The sequence below is a fragment of the Myxine glutinosa genome, chromosome 1 (assembly GCF_964187855.1).
Source record: "Myxine glutinosa chromosome 1, kmMyxGlut1.1, whole genome shotgun sequence".
Classification (NCBI taxonomy): domain Eukaryota; kingdom Metazoa; phylum Chordata; class Myxini; order Myxiniformes; family Myxinidae; genus Myxine; species Myxine glutinosa.
In genome coordinates, this window is record NC_136261.1 from 426,460,827 (window position 1) to 426,478,639 (window position 17,813).

Below are 17,813 nucleotides of genomic sequence, written 5' to 3' on the forward strand. Positions count from 1 at the left end.
GATGATAGTTGACGTCACCACAAATGAGGAAGAGAGAGTTGGGATGAGTGGGAAGAAGTTGGTCCATGTTGTCAGACAGTGAAATGTAAATGGAGTCATCACTGTTTGGAGGACGGTACAGAACAAATGTGAACAAAAGGTGGGTGCGGAGAGGAAGCCATAGCCAGAGGTACTCCTGGGGGTGAGGTGGAGAGAGGGCAGTGCAAGGAGAGGGGGAAGAGAATTTTTGATAAAGATAGCAACCCCACCACCAGAATGAGGCTCAGGTCTATCATACCGGAGGAGGGAGTAACCAGGACGAGATATTTAGGAACCAGAGACATCGTGAAGGAGGAAAGTTTCTGTTAAGCAGATCAAGTCTGGATTGTCAGAAGCTACCTGTATGGAGAGATCAGTCAGGTTTGAGCGAAGGCCCTGGATGTTTGAGGTCCATACCGTTAATGAAGAGAGAGGGGGAGCATCGGGTACAGGACAGGGGAGGGGAGAGGTAGGGTAAGATGAAGGATGAGAGGGGAGGTAGGGAGAGCAGTTGATAGTGTGTCAGAGATTACAGAAGAGTTACAAGAAAGGGAAGGATGAGGACAACGAAAGGTTTGATGGTGAAGGGATGAGGCACAGTGAGGGGTTGTTTGAGGGGGGCAGAGGAAAGTAGAAGGTTGGCGGAGGTGGAGGTATGAGATAGAAGGGAGACGAAGTGGGGAGGAGGCAGCTTTGAGGAGGAGGGGGGGAGGGAGAATTGGAGAGGAATGGTATGGGAGGATTTTTGAATGGGAGGGGTTGGGGGGGAGTTTTGAAGGGGAGGAGTGAGGGGGGAGTTTAGGAGGGGAGGGGCAAGGGGGGAGTTTAGGAGGGGAGGTGCAATGGGGGAGTTTAGGAGTGGAGGGGCAAGGGGGGAGTTTAGGAGTGGATGGGCAAGGGGGGAGTTTAGGAGTGTCGGGGCAAGGGGGGGGATTTGCAGGGGAGGGGCAAGAGGGGAGTTTAGAAAGTGGATGATTAATGAAAGACGAACATTGATAACAAATTGGGTTTATTGTGATTTTCAAGTTATCAATCCGATTAAGAACGATGGAGGAGGGATGGAATGAATGTGAATTTAGAGCATGCAGTGATTTAGAGTTAAGGGATTGATTTTTTTTTTTGAGTGGATTGAGTTGTCGAGGAATTTGAAGAAAGCCTTTTAAATATGAAGAAAAAGAGCGTGTTGTAATATACCACTGAATAAAACACTGAAGGGGAATGTTTAAACATATTTAAATAATACTTAAACAGAACCGTGAACAATCTTAAATGCACAAAATTCCAATGGGCGGAGGGTCGAGAGGGACCACCACGAGTCATGTGAACAGGGCAAAAGGTGGATGGCAAGGAGATAATGGGGTCGGGGCAAATAGCACACCTGGACAGAAGTACAGGATGAGCCAACAGCACACGTGGAGAAAAGGATTTTTTTTTTCTGTTTTTTTTGGGGGGTGGGGATTTAAAACGTCAGACAAAGAGTATTATGTTCGGGTAGAAGGGAAAAATCTAAGAGCCAAGCAAAACACGAAGTAGGGGACTTAAGTTAACAAACACCGACGGAGGTACAAGGCCGCACACGAGGAACAGAACATGATTAATTACGGTATTTTCCAGGCGGTATTTAAAACGTTAGACAAGTGTTCGATGTTCGGGGAAGTTAGGAGGAGAAGAGAAAATGTAAGAAATAAGCAATACAGCGAAGGAAAGAACTTAAATTTACAAAACACCGATGGGGGGAGGGAAGCCGAGAGAAACCAGGCTGCGCACGCGGTGGGAACAGAAAACGATTAAATTATACAAAAGTTTGCAAGAATTGCAATTCAACACCAACTAGAAAACACACTGCAACACATGCACAATAAAAAACGAGTAGAAATTGACGAAGACACGAATGGAAAAAATACTTTAACTTTGCTGCCGTGCAGAGGTCGAAGTCGCTTCCTTGCTTTTGAGGCCTTTCGGCAGCCAGATAATTGTGCGCATTTGTAAATGTTTTCCATGGATGAAAATCTTTCTTCAATATTAAATGCTTTTAATTCCTTTCATTCACTTGCACATATTTGCCTTGATGCACTTGTTGCATTTATTTATTTCAATGTTCGAAATTATGAAGTAGTTGTCATATATGTATATTGTCATTGTTATTTGGATGACAGCGATTGATATATTAAATCTTACCAACCCTTGTAAAATACATCTGGATTAAAATAAGTAATATCTGATGTTGATTTACATGATTGTTTTTATCTCAATGGTATTTATGCAGTATATTTTTTAATGAACCAGTATAACAAAGATGATATGTTTTGGTAAATTACTCTTATTGTTTTTTCTTTTATTTTTTCTTTTATAGGAAAACTGTGCCCGTAAACCACCAGCAGCCCGATATTTCAAGGCTAGTAATATGGAAAATCTCCCAAGTCAGTATGATTTGGCCAGTAATACGAATCAGGATGAATCAGCCAGCAACCAGATCATCCTCATGCCCAGTCTTCATCTTCAGCCACAATTAAGAATGGGAGGGGTTTTGAGTTACAAGATATTGTGATTAACAATACAAGTTATACAAGTTATATAACAATCAATGATTAACAAGTTACAAGATAACCCCTATGCCGTCATGGATTCACCACGTAAGATAAAGCGTAAGCTTTGTGAAGTAACTTACAAATTAGAGAAATGCAACAAGAAGCTGAAGGTTCAACAGCAGAAGTAAAGATGCCTGAAACATAAAGCCAAAGGTCTAAGTGGCATCGTCAATACCCTGAAGAGCCAGAATTTAATTTATTTTAGTTGTGCAGAAATGCTTGAATCCACATCCAGTGGAGTGCCGAAAGACGTCATGAAGCGCATTCTGAACAAAAAAAAACAAGAAAGGTAATCTTGCTTATCCAGAGGAACTGAGAGCGTTTGCTATGACTCTTCAATTCTACTCATCGAGGGCACATGACTTTGTCAGACAATCGTTTGATCTCTGTTTGCCTCATCCGCGACAGATAAGAGAATGGTATGCATCCATCGATGGTGAACCAGGGTTTAACAAGCCTGCCTTTGCCACCATTCAAGCCCGTGTGAATGACAACACGACAAAGGGGAAAGAAACAATCTGTGCCGTAATGATGGATGAGATGGCTATCTGAAAATATGTGGAATTTGCCAACAACAAATTTGAAGGTTATGCTGACATTGGAAATGGAACTTGTGATGATTCACCCCCATTGCAAAATATGCTTTTGTGTAATCAAGGCTGTTTCCGTCAACGACTCTTGGAAAATACCACTGGGGTACTTTTTCATCAATGGCATGAGTGGAGAGGAACGTTCAAATCTTGTGTCTGAATGCTTCCATCGACTTCATACTGTTGGAGTTAGAGCAGTGTCCCTGACTTGTGATGGGCCGTCATGTCATTTTATGTAACTTTTTTGATGATATTTGTGTGGTTAACTTTAACTTTTTTGATGATATTTGTGTGGTTAACTATAGCTTTTTTGATGATATTTGTGTGGTTTACAATAACTTTTTTGGGGATATTTGTGTGGTTAACTATAACTTTTTGGGGATATTTGTGTGGTTAACTATAACGTTTTTGATGATATTTGTGTGATTAACTATAACTTTTTTGATGATATTTGTGTGGTTAAGTATAACATTTTTGGGGATATTTGTGTGGTTAACTATAACTTTTTGGATGATATTTGTGTGGTTAACTATAACTTTTTTGAGGATATTTGTGTGGTTTACTATAACTTTTTGCATGATATTTGTGTGGTTAACTATAACTTTTTTGATGATATTTGTGTGGTTAACTATAACTTTTTTGGGGATATTTGTGGGGTTTACTATGACTTTTTTGATGATATTTGTGTGGTTATCTATAACTTTTTGGATGATATTTGTGTGGTTTACTATAACTTTTTTGGGGGTATTTGTGTGGTTAACTATAACTTTTTGGATGATATTTGTGTGGTTTACTATAACTTTTTTGATGATATTTGTGTGATTAACTATAACTTTTTTGATGATATTTGTGTGGTTAACTATAACTTTTTGGGGGATATTTGTGTAGTTAACTATAACTTTTTGGATGATATTTGTGTGGTTTACTATAACTTTTTTCATGATATTTGTGTGGTTAACTATAACGTTTTTGATGATATTTGTGTGGTTTACAATAACTTTTTTGGGGATATTTGTGTGGTTAACTATAACTTTTTTGAGGATATTTGTGTGGTTTACTATAACCTTTTTGATTATATTTGTGTGGTTTACTATATCTTTTTTGATATTTGTGTGGTTAACTATAACTTTTTTGTGGCTATTTGTGTGGTTTACTATAACTTTTTGGATGATATTTGCGTGGTTTACTATAACTTTTTTGGGGGTATTTGTGTGGTTAACTATAACGTTTTTGATGATATTTGTGTGGTTAACTATAACTTTTTTGATGATATTTGTGTGGTTTGCTATAACTTTTTGGGGGGTATTTGTGTGGTTAACTATAACCTTTTTGATGATATTTGTGTGGTTAACTATAACTTTTTTGGGGGTATTTGTGTGGTTAACTATAACTTTTTGGATGATATTTGTATGGTTTGCTATAACTTTTTTGGGGATATTTGTGTGGTTAACTATAACTTTTTGGATGATATTTGTGTGGTTTACTATAACTTTTTTGATGATATTTGTGTGGTTAACTATAACTTTTTGGATGATAGTTGTGTGGTTAACTATAACTTTTTTGGGGATATTTGTGTGGTTTACTCTAACTTTTTGATAGGCTCCTTTATAAGATTTATCCAGATAGTCTGACTGTAAACAAGAGTAGTAATGATTGTACTGTTGTTGTATATCTGGACATGTTAGTTAGAGTTGGACAGAATGGCTTAAGTTCAAGTGTGTATCACAAAGTTGATGATTTTAGTTTCCCTGTAGTCTTGTACACCTTTCCAGGTAGCAATGTACCAATTAAAATGGTTTACAATGTCTTCTCATCTCAGTTATTTAGATTTGGAAGAATGTGTTCAGTGAAGGATGATTTTGTGGAACGTGCTGAGAATGTATTTTCCATCATCTTCTACTATATAAGAGAGATGTCTGTCTGTGTGTGTGTGTGTCTGTCTGTCTGTGTATCGCCATTTTTCTCAGAGATGGCTGAACGGATCTTCGTCAAACTTTCAGAGGTTCATCAGTGAGTGCCTGTGAGTGTTTTAGGCAAAATGAAAAAAATCGTAAAAAAGAAAAGTTCGTTTTTTTGTGATTGAAAAAAAAACCACCTCTCGAGAGTGCCTAAGCCTTTTTGATTAATAACAGTTATATACAAGTACACATTCGCATAAATAAATACAAAACAATCACCAGACATTTGAACACAAATAAATCAAACAATTCTGGAAGTGTACGAAGTTTGTATTAAGGCTTCTTCTTCTTCCTGATCTGCATCACACCAAACTCAAACGTGATGGACGGAAATTCACCAGCAGATATTCAACGAAAAGGTGATGAACCTCCTTCCTTTCCCCACTCCCTTCCTCACCCCTCCCTCTCCTGTCTCCTCCATCCTCTCCCGCTCCCCTCCCCCCCCCCCCCCCCGCCCGTCAATGCCGGGTACTCCTGCTAGTGTTAAATAGAGAACATTTGGCTGATTGTTTGATTAGGTCTTGTGAGAATGTCTTTCGACTACATCGTCACCTTTTGTTTAAGTTTGGTTGGTTTTCATGTAAACAAGTTCCTATTGCATTACATTTGATATAGGTATTAAAACATGGAGTTATGTAGTTAAAAATGATATGTATAAAATGTGTTATAAGTCAGCATTAAGGTTGGTGGTTGCTAGGATACGCAGTGCAGCGTGGTGGTTGTGGCTGACAGTTTGAATGTTTGAATGGCAGTTTGAGTCGATGGTTGGACGGAGATGCTGTGTAATGGACATGTCTGTCAGGTGAAGTATTTATCGCTAAGTCTATTGTTATATAAAGTAATTTATGATTAAGTTATTAGTTTGTGTTAATATTTTAAATAGAAGTCGTAATTAGATAAGTTTGAATAAGGATATTGCATTGCTGTGTTGACGAACTGTCTGGACACAACTTTGAGGTTGTGGGTCCATTGATGTTGAGTAATCTACTGATGTGGATCTGCAGTCAGGGTTGTGGATCCGCCGTTTGGAGGTTCTGGGCTGAAAGGATCGAAACCCCGATGAACAACGGTGTTCAGCTGATGATCCGGGCAGTTGGAAAACCAGTCATTTGCTTATAGGTTAAAACTTCAAATATAAAATAGTTTTTACAAGTATATAATATAGCAGCGTATGTATATCTGTATAGGTGCGTTTATATATGTATGTGTATGTATATGTATGTGTATGTATATGTATGTATGTGTTGATAGAAATATATAAATATATATTATGTGTGTGTGTGTATTGTTAATGTCCGGCTTCCTTCTTGTAACTACAGTGCAGTAACTGGTCTTTATTTTTATCATACGGAAGCTGAGAGAAAGAGTCTGATGCACAACTCTCCACCAGCCAAGATTTGTCTTGTGTACATCAAAATGGTCCTCGTACAAAAAAGGTATGTGGAAGCTGAAAGAGCTGGCAGGTGGGAACAGCACCTTGAGGTATAAATTTGCTGCCATACCTGATATCTACTGGACACAGTAAACAAGTAGCAGGTATCCCACAATATCTGATGGTGATGAAGAAGCATCTACCACCAGACAGGTACATCATTCCAACAGGTACATTTCACTGTGAATGAAACTAGCGGTAAGTTCAATGGTGTTTGGACTGACGTGGCTTCAGAACAGAACCATATATGGTGTTTAATCATGGATTGTTCTTCTTTTGAATGTGGATAAGGCATCGAGGTTGCGTCATTGACTGAGTGAGTTGCTGTGACGTTGATGACCAATGCCCTGTGTAGGTTAATGTGGATTTGTTTTGTACTTTGTTCAGGATGCCGGCGATAGCCGCCTACTCTTCACGAAGTACACCGTGGGATCTTTAACGTTCACCAACTAATGTCGGCAGACGGGATTCCCGTTTAACGTTCATCCGAGGGATGGTACGCACATTGATGGATCACCCTACCTGTGAAACACCTGGATGATAATTTGTATGCTGGGTCGGGGTTCCAACCCAGGTAGACAGCTTTAGAGGTGAGTGTGCATACCTGTAGAGTTCAGGACATCCTGCCAGACAAATCATGGAGTGATGTTGTGAGCAACAATCGCCCGGATATTAAACACCGAACCCCACAATGTCCCATCCCCCGTGAACGACGTTAAGGAACAAACACAGAGGACAGGTACACAAACTTGTCATGTACTTTACCTGCTACAGACATTTCCAGGGACGTCGTTTCGCTATTCTTCTGATCACTTTTACGAAGCATCGTGTTTTAATTTTTTCACCAGGAGATTTATCATTAAAAAAGCGTTGAGAGCACCTGTCCAACTCGGTAGTTAGGTCCAAAACTTCAATTCCGTGACCATTTTCTGGCTAGTAAGGTTTGACGATTGATTTGACTTCTATTGACATTTTATAACAAAAATAGCCTCTATGTCCCTCCCAAAAATCCCGGCATTTTTCGCCTGAGGCCCGAATCCAAGATAAACACAGGCACTAACTTGAAAAATTAAGTTTTGAACCAGAACACCTAGAATCACGTACAAAGACACTTTTTTGGGTAATTTGACCACGAGGATTCGGAATCTGACATTAGTTTGACGTTATGACATTATTTTGACCCAGAAATCCAAGATGGCCACCATCCAGTAGAGCGAAAATGCAACTTTTGTACTTAAACATGTTAAAGAAACTACCTCCATAAGGATATCTTGCAGTAAAGTAATTGATGATTGCATGACAAGTAAACTCATTACACTTCAAAATAAGCTATTTTTAATAGCTGTGACTTGAACAGTTTTCAAATGAAGTAATTAATCAATATGACCTTTAATTATATGATTAGTCCGAATCAGAGCATTCTGCTTCACTAGAATCTGAATCATCAGATTCCGATGAATCTCCCCGCCTTTGTACATCATCATCTCGCTCCTCATTCCCCTCCTGGCCCTCATCTTCCTCACTCTCTTCAGCTGGCCCTTGTGCAGGTAGATGTGTCGGGAGAGCAGGTTGCGTGTGGCGGACAGGGCGACAGCGACCACCCACCAGCTCCCAGCCATGTCCGAGTGGCGAGGGGTGGTGTTTCTTGGAGGGATGACGCACAAGATATGCCAAGTAGTTTGCTCGGAGGCAGTGTTGGCGTAGGCTGTCTGCATCTGGAGGGAGACGGATAAATGATTTGTTTTTCAGTGTCTTCCACTTTGCTGCACGGGCCTCAGCCATGGTGCTACTCTTTTCGTCGCCATAGATGACATGTCGTGTGAACTGGAAGAGCTCCTCTAGCACCTCCTCCTCAAGGTCAAGGCTATCTCCACACAGCGAGAGCTGCCGTCGAGCCACAGGGCTCTCCGCCACCCGGTCATACACCAACTTCTTACCCTTGCCATAGAAGCCTGAGTTGGCATCACAGCCTGTCATACAGTGCAGCTGCACATTACAGTCTGCCATCTCGTCATTAACCAGGCCATGACATAAGATAGTCTCCTTCTTCCTCTTGATACAGAGCTTTCCGGGCAGCTGCTGCAAGATGACTGCTGCCACGACATAGGCATCGGTATCAGCGGTATCAATGACAACAGGGCCACTGTAGCCTGATTCACGCAGAACTGCGTAAGCAGAAAAGAGGACAGTATCAGCCTCAGACTGGTCAAAGCTGTAGTTCTCCATTGGTTGCTGGGTTGACAAATTGGTGCAGTGGGAGCCAACAGAGTCGACAATCTCTGCATCAACACTCTCTGCAAGGTCTGTCAGGTAGGTGCATATCAGCTTTTGCATCTGCCCCTTGTTGCTGACGCTACATAGAAGTGTTTTGAATGCTTGGGCAGAAGGGAAGGGGTCATTCAATTTCATGTAGGTGTTGGGTATATGTGCCTTACCCTGTACCCACAGGTCTCGCTCGTCATCTTTAGTAGAGTATGGTGTGTCATATGGGTCATTCACACAGAAGATACGTTCAGCATCACCATGGCGGGCAAGGATGATGGAAGACACCTTGTGGACATAGTCTGACCACTTGTATGGGGTGCCATGTTGCGTCTGTCGATCCTTGCTGATGGAGTTGCAATCCTCCAAATCATGCCCATGTCGATGAGAGCGGTGTAGGGTTCCTGCAGATCTACAGATTGCAGAGAGAGTTTCTGGATGAGCTTACTCTTCTGTGTCTTCCTGTATGTTCCGTTGGAGTTGAATAAAGCCACACACTCCTCAACAACACGATGTTCCAGCAACTCAGTGAGGTCCACAAGATGACTGACCTCAACCAGGTTGATCACTGCCTTGAGAGCATTCTGCTCCATTTCAGCAGCTCTCGTTTTGAGTTCCTCCCTGGGCTTCTCCGTGTCTGGCATCTTGGCAAATGTCAAGTGTTTACTCAGAGGGACAGGTGCATGAAGGGAGGTATTCTTACTTAATACCTGCTCCTGCAAGAAGCTGGTCAACTTTTCCTCCCCAGCCGCATGGGCAGAATTGAAGTCCACAACGAGCTCATTAGAGGCAGGCATGGCTGACTGTAGGGTGTGGAGTGTGGGTGAGGATGGGTCGAATGGAAAGGAGTCAAACTCATGTATGCAGGCTACCAGGTCCTGCACGCACTGCTCATCTTCTCGCATTCGTTTTGGGCCACATTCAATGTGCTTCCTCTTGGCTTTTTTTCGGTTGGCCAGGGCATTATGAGCCGCCCGGATCTGGGCTACATTGTTCACATTTCTGGAGTGCACCAGCAGCTGCTTCTCATTCTTGAGGATGGAGAGCCAGCCAGACTTCATTTTGCTGCCCTTGTTCATGGTGCATTCGATCCACATGTCCCAGGCCATGTTGGAGTAGGGGTTGCCTGTGATGGACTGAGCGAAGTCAGTACGAAGGAAGGTGACCTGATCAGCAGGGAGATTTGTCAGCATTGCCCAGAAGTCAGATAGCCACCTCCCGTACCTATTGTTGTCGTACGCTACCATCCATGGCAGCATGGCGCGCAGAGAGCTGACGTACTCGTCCCAGTTACCGATATGGACTGCATGGACATTCTGCATTAATGCATCTTTCATGGACAGGAATTCCCTCCAGTAGTCTGCCATGTCACTGGCCTCCACATGGATGAATAAGTTAGTGATAAGGCTGTCCAGGTCAGCATCCTCCTCCAGTGCTGCATGAGCAGCAGCACGGGATTCTTGGGAAAGACTAGTATCTCTCAGAAACTCGAGGTTCTCCCTCGTCTCATCAGCCAGGCAGGGCACGAGCCTCTCCTGCACCAGCTGACTCATGAGCGCCTCATACATAAGCCTCAAGCAACGCAGCCCCCTTTTGTAATGCTTGCCTTTCAGCGCACGACCAACGGAGCCCTCGGCAATAACTCCTGCTGCCATGAGTACATCTCCTAACTCACTCCCGTTGTAGCGCTTGTATATAGCACTCATCATCACACACTGTGTATGGAAGGAACCTAGAAAGGGCACAATGTCATGGTATTTCTTTAGGTTCTCGGCCTTGAGCAGGGTAATGAGGACTTACACGGGATGATCTCCCACTAAGAAGGCGAAAGGCATGTGCTTGGTGGCAATGATGATAGAAAGCTTGTCCATGATGTCATTCACAACTGACTTGTTGGGCGGTTGATTGTAGGACATATGAAAATAAGCCTTGCTCTTCCCTTGCTCCGCATTTAAACCAGCATAAAACCCATTGTATGAAGGGATAGCCTGCTCAGCTGCATCAGGGCGGTCACCATCCACGTCCACACAAGCAAGGGCATGAAAAATGCTCCGCTTGCACTGATGCTTTGTACTTGATGAGAACATAGTGGGCGTTGGCCGGATGGGAGGCTCCCCACGTTTTATCGTCCTATACGGCTTAACTACCTGCATCTCAGATGCCTTCTCAGTTAGTGCATGTGACACAGTCTTTGCGTCTGTGATGCGTGTTTGCTTATCCTGGATGTTAGCCTCATAATCCGGTACAAGACGTTCTAGACGCTGCAGAAACATCCAGTTACAGCGGTGTGCAGTACCCCCTCCTGTCAACGTGTCGTTGGTAAAGTCATCATTGTCAATGATACTAATGCTTGGTTCTCCCTCAGCGATCTCATCAGGACAGATCAAACATCGCTTGAGGTCATGCATGGTCCAGAGGTCACGTAGGAGAAGCACGTTCGGGTAGCTGATCCCCATGCCCAGCTTGTAGTAAGAGTCAATAAGCTCCTTGCTGCGAGTCATCCCATGAAGGGTGACGGTGGCATTGATGGCGGTAGTGGTGGGTCGCTTTGTAATGTACTGCGTGATGAGAGAGGTGAGAGAGAGTGTGCTGGGAGACAGATCTACCTCCTTCTTCCCCTGCAAAGCAGATAGCAGCTGCACCATGAGAGGCGAGAGCTCTTCCTCCTCTTCTAGCTCCTCGACTCTTGGTGGCCATGGGATGGGTTTGATTGACTTGACATCATCCTTGAGCCGCTTAGCCATATTGTGCACCAGTTGTTCACTGCTAACACCGATGGCGGAGAGTGCTGCTTCAACATATGAACCACCCCCAGACGTGTCATAGACTAGGTCGCTCTGGTTTCTCTGAGGGCAGGAGTGGAAGCCGATCTTGCCCTCAAATCCCGGGTCAGGATATCTTTGATAAAGGATGACTTGATGCTGGATGTTGAGAAGCCATACCGAGATATGATAGAGCTGTAGTCTTTGAGGAGGCTCTGTAGTGACCTTAGCTCACGTTCCTCAAAGATAACTGTTCTGATGTGGTCAAAGAAGATAGTCTGAGCCTCACGGAGATTGACATTGTGCATGCATGGGAGTTTGTCATCTTCACTCATTTTCTGGTAACTACGCACATATTTCAACCAGCATTTGTTGTGATATCTGATCTCAATCGCATATGGGTCATCAGCTGCATAATCGATCACACAGTTGATTCTGTCTCGCATGCTCTGATCTTCGAGGGCCACCGTGTGACTCTTGAACGTTGCCCATGCATTATCATACGAAATCAGGGACAGCTTTGATTCTGGGTGCTTTGCCGACTCCGGTTTACAGCACCAGACACATTTTGTTTTTTCATGTATCAGCCCTTCTACACTTGATCGCAGCCGCTTGGCAGGTGGAGAAGCAGCCGGGGGGAAAGCCTCAGACATGAACGAAGACTGAGATTGGCATTCCTTGACTTCTCGTTTTTTCTGTCTTGTCTTGGCCTGCTCCAGTTTATTAGCATCCATAAGGTCAGCCTACATGATTTATGGACACATTGTCTGCCGGGACCATTATCCCAATTGACTGTTGCATAAACGTCTCCGAACTTGTCAAGACCGCTCCATAACAGGGCTTTTTTCTTGAGATTTTCCCAACTCTCAACGGAGGTAACGACATCAGTGGCTTCATTGCAAAGCCCGCCACACTGGAGGACACACGGAACGGTGGACATTCTCTTGAAAGCTATCTTCTGAATACTGCGCTTCTCAGTGCCGTCTCATTCGCTCGTATACTCCCTGGAAAGACAGAAATAAGTACATGACATTACACACACAGACAAATAAAAAACAAGAAAATAGCAATTCACTAATCAGGACCTCAATTCCGTGGCCACTATAGATTTAGCCAAAATAATGTGTTAATTCATGATCATATGTTCTCCCATTTAAAAGTTGCATTTTCGCTCTACTGCATGGTGGCCATCTTGGATTTCTGGGTCAAAATAATGTCATAACGTCAAACTAATGTCAGATTCGGAATCCTCGTGGTCAAATTACCCAAAAAAGTGTCTGTACGTGATTCTAGGTGTTCTGGTCAAAACTTAATTTTTCAAGATAGTGCCGGCGGTCATCTTGGATTCGGGCCTCTGGCGAAAAATGCCGGGATTTTTGGGAGGGACATAGAGGCTATTTTTGTTATAAAATGTCAATAGAAGTCAAATCAATCGTCAAACCTTACTAGCCAGAAAATGGTCACGGAATTGAAGTTTTGGACCTAACTACGGGTTCTGTTCAAATGACACCACACAATTCCACTTCCAAGTCTCGCGCGCACTGCGCATTGTTTGCTATTGTGACGTTACAAAGCACGTTTCGTGCATGATTTTATAGCATGTTTTTCACTCGCGACGCAAACGTCATAGTGGATGTAATATCAACATTCAATGACGTCATCGTGGAATAACATTTTACGTCATCGTGACGTGTTCCTTTTTCGCAACTGAAGTCCAGCAGGAGCGCATTGGGGCGGAGCTCCGTCACGTCTATCCATCGGAGGCGGAGTTTAGCTTCACAATAGTGAAGAAAATAAATAATAAACACCCACATTCAGATCGGTTCAGGTATTGTGCTTTGTTTGCTTTCATGACCCAATCATAGAATAGGGATCAACCTTGGGTATGTCGATCCATTGGACACTTTGTCTGGAGAGCAGGGAACGTACAGACCCGGACAAATTGCTCAATCCAATAGGGTCCAGAAGCGAAACAAACTTTCCAACCATTTTATATCCTGATTTCATGGATTATCTTTTGTCTACAAAAGTATTTACACCTTGGAAGATGTGACGTCATGGAAAAGCTTGGACGTTTCAAATGAGTTAAAGTCTGGGGCTCTGTGTGGTTCAGTTCTCATGAAGAATGGTGATCACGTGGTATGAGCAAAGGTAGAAAATGTAGGCTTATAATACAACAATGACAGACTCATGTTATCAAAGCAGGTAACCATGATGTTAAACACTGTATATTAACACCGATGACGTGGTACCAGTAAAGGTAGCCCTATAATACAATGACACGGACTCGTGTTTGCAGAGCAGATTAACATCATGTTATACACTGTATATTAACATCGATTACGCTGTACGAGCAAAGGTAGCCCTATAATGCAATAACCCAGACTCGTGTTGACAGTGCAGTTAACCATGGTGTTATACACTGTATATTAACATCGATCACGTGGTACGAGCAAAGGTAGCCCTATAATACAATGACACGGACTCGTGTTGGCAGAGCAGTTAACCATGATGTTATACACTGCATATTAACATCGATCACGTGCTACCAGTAAAGAATGAATGATCGTTTTAAGGCCATTTTTCCCCGCTAGAGCGGGGGTTAGACTTGCGGGCCCAATGACAATCATGGTTCTGTAGCGGCTACCGCTGGGTTTTCACAATCGCCTTGCACCTATCAAGGACGCGGAGCGATCACCATGCCAGGCTCGTCCAGGACGCCCGGGCAGGCCCGCGCTCAACGTGCCAGGCCGCAGCCAGGACGCTGGGCCACGCCCCCTCTCGCCTTTCCTGGGCAAACGCTCCGGGATAATATGTATATATATTGCTGGCCGATAAACGGGCTTTTGGAGAGTGCCTGAGTGTTTGGTTTGATTAAAGCAACTCGGATGAATTCCAGCTTTTTGTCGCGTCCATTCTTCCGATTGACATGGGAGACCCAGCTCCTTCATTGGTGACCTACCGACATGGACACGGCAGTCGCCCTTAAACTGCCTACCTTCTGGGAGGCTCACGCAGCGGTTTGGTTCGCACAGGCGGATTCCCTGTTCGCCCTGCGAGGCATCACGGCCGACGACACCCGCTTCCACCATGTGGTAGCAGCGCTCGGTTCGGCCACCGCGGCCCGCGCCCTGAGCCTACTCGAGAGCCCGCCAGCCGCTGACAAATACGGCGTGATTAAGAAGCTTCTCCTCGACGCTTTCGCCCTCCCATCGGCGGAACGCGCACGGCGCCTGCTCGACCTGCCCGAGGTCGGCGACACGCGCCCTTCCGAGCGAATGGACTACATGCTTTCACTGCTCGGCGAGCACTCTCCGGCATTCCTGTTCCGGGAGCTGTTCCTCCGTCAGCTGCCTAACCCGGTACGCCTTGCCCTGGCAAGCACGACGATCACAGATCCCCGGGCCCTTGCCAGAGATGCCGACAAGATCTCCGCCGCAAGACAGCGCATCGCAGCGGCGACATGGTACCCACCGCCGTCCGACGCAACACCCATGGCGCCCGAGCACACGGCACGGTCGACGACCTAACTGCCGACGCAATTGGCGGCCGCTACACCGAGCCGACCACCTCCAGCACGACGACCGGGGCCTCCACCTGACCAAGCGTGGTGTTACTATCATGCCAGGTTCGGACAGAAGGCCCGGACATGCCGACCCCCGTGCACCTTTGGCAGGCCGGGAAACGGCCGGGCCGGCGTTCATTACCAGCCATGAGCGCCGGCCACACGGGCAACTTACTGTTCATCACGGATAAAGCGTCCGGACGGCGCTTCCTGTGCGACACCAGCGCCCAACTGAGCGTCATACCCGCCTCTGACCAGGACAGGCAATCCGTGGTTTGCGGCCCCTCCTTGGTTGCGGCCAATGGATCGACCATCCGCACCTTCAGCCCGCGCAACGTCACCCTCTGCTTCGGCGGCCAATGCTTTGCTTGGACGTTTGTAACCGCAAACGTGCCCATGGCTCTGCTAGGCGCCGACTTCCTCTGCGCACACGGACTGCTGGTGGACGTCCAACGGCGTCGTTTAATCAACGCCGAAACCTTCAGCTCCCTGGTATGCACATTGAGAAGCTCCGCGCCGACCGAGCTGGCATGCGCTGTCCCGGCGGCGAACGAGTTTGCTCGCCTGCTCACGGAGTTCCCGGCCCTCACGCGGCCGACGTTTTCAGCCGTCGCAGTACGGCATGGGATCGAGCACCACATACCAACCACGGGCCCAGCGGTCTACGCCAGGGCCCGCCGCCTCGACCCAGCCATGCTCGCCGTGGCGAAGGCCGAATTCGACGCGTTGGAGCACCTCGGCATCGTGCGGCGCTCCGATAGCACGTGGGCCCCGCCACTGCACATTGTGCCAAAGCCGGGGGGTGGATGGCGCCCGTGTGGCGACTACCGCCGTCTCAATGACGCTACCACCCCCGACAGGTACCCGATCCCGCATATCCAAGACTTCTCCACCCGTCTGGTGGGACGGGTCATTTTTTCGAAAATTGATCTCATACGGGGATATCACCAGGTACCTGTCAGGGCGGCCGACGTCCCTAAAACGGCAGTCATCACGCCGTTCGGCTTATTCGAATTCTTGCGGATGCCGTTTGGTCTCAAGAACGCGGCTCAGGCATTCCAGCGCTTGATGGACGGCGTGCTGCGTGACCTGCCATTCCTTTTCGTTTACCTGGACGACATCCTCGTCGCCAGCACGTCCCGGGCCGAGCACCTCCTCCACCTCCGAACACTGTTCGTGCGCCTCAGCGAGCACGGCCTCATCGTCAACCCGGCCAAATGCCACTTCGGCACGACGGCCGTTGATTTTTTGGGCCACCACATCACCAAGAACGGGGCCGTGCTGCTGCCAACCAAGGTTGAGGCCATCACCACGTTCCCGCGTCCCCGCACCATAAAGGCCCTGCAGGAATTCCTGGGAATGGTGAATTTTTATCACCGCTTAGTGCCCCGCGCTGCTCAACTCATGCGGCCCCTCTACGAAGCCCTCTGGGGCAAGCCGGCCAAGCACGACATCGCCTGGTCCGCAGCAATGGACGCGGCCTTCCAAAGCTCAAAGCGGGCCCTCGCCGACGCAACACTGCTCGCTCACCTGGTGCTCAACGCTCCCATCGCCCTCAACACGGATGCCTCCGACTACGCGGTGGGCGCCGTACATGAGCAATGTGTGAACGGGGTTTGGCAGCCACTCACTTTTTTCAGCCGGCAGCTCCGGCCGAACGAGCTCAAATACAGCACGTTTGACCGGGAGCTCCTCGGTCTACACCTGTCCGTCCGCCATTTCCACCACCTCCTGGAGGGCCGACCTTTCACAGCGTTCGTCGACCACAAGCCATTGGTTTATGCCATGGCCAAGGTCACGGAGCCGTGGTCGGCCCGCCAACAGCGCCACCTCTCCGCCGTGTCAGAGTTTACCACGGACATCCGGCACGTCGCCGGCAAAAACATCGCCATGGCCGACTGTCTTTCCCGGGCCAGCGCGAACGCGGTCCACCTGGGCGTGGACTTTGCGCTTATGGCGGCGGACCAAACCACCGACACAACGGTGCAAGCCCTCCGGGCGGTGGACACGGGCCTCCACCTGGCCGACATCCCCTTCGCGGACACTGTCCTGCTCTGCGACGTCTCCCAAGGCCAGCCTCGCCCCATCGTGCCCGTCACCTGGCAACGTCGCATCTTCCCCTCCCTCCACGGCCTTTCCCACCCGGGCCGGAAAGCTTCCCAGAAGCTGGTGTCGGTGCGATTCGTCTGGCACGGCCTTCGTCGGGACGTCCGCGATTGGACCAGCACCTGCACGGCCTGCCAACGGGCCGAGGTCCACCGACACACCCAGGCCCCGCTGGCACCTTTCACCGTGCCCGAACGACGTTTCGACCACGTCAACGTGGATCTGGTGGGCCCCCTCCCCCCGTCACGGGGGTTCACACACCTGCTCACCATGGTGGACAGGACCACCAGGTGGCCGGAGGCCGTTCCCCTCATCTCCACCACCACCGCCGACGTGGCGCAGGCTTTCATCGCCACCTGGGTCGCCCGCTTCGGCACACCGGCGGACATCTCGTCAGACCACGGACCACAGTTCACCTCCGAGCTGTGGGGCGCGGTCGCCCGCAACCTGGGGGTCAAGCTCCACCATACTACGGCCTACCACCCCCAAGCAAACGGGTTGTGCGAGCGATTCCACCGCTCCATGAAGGCCG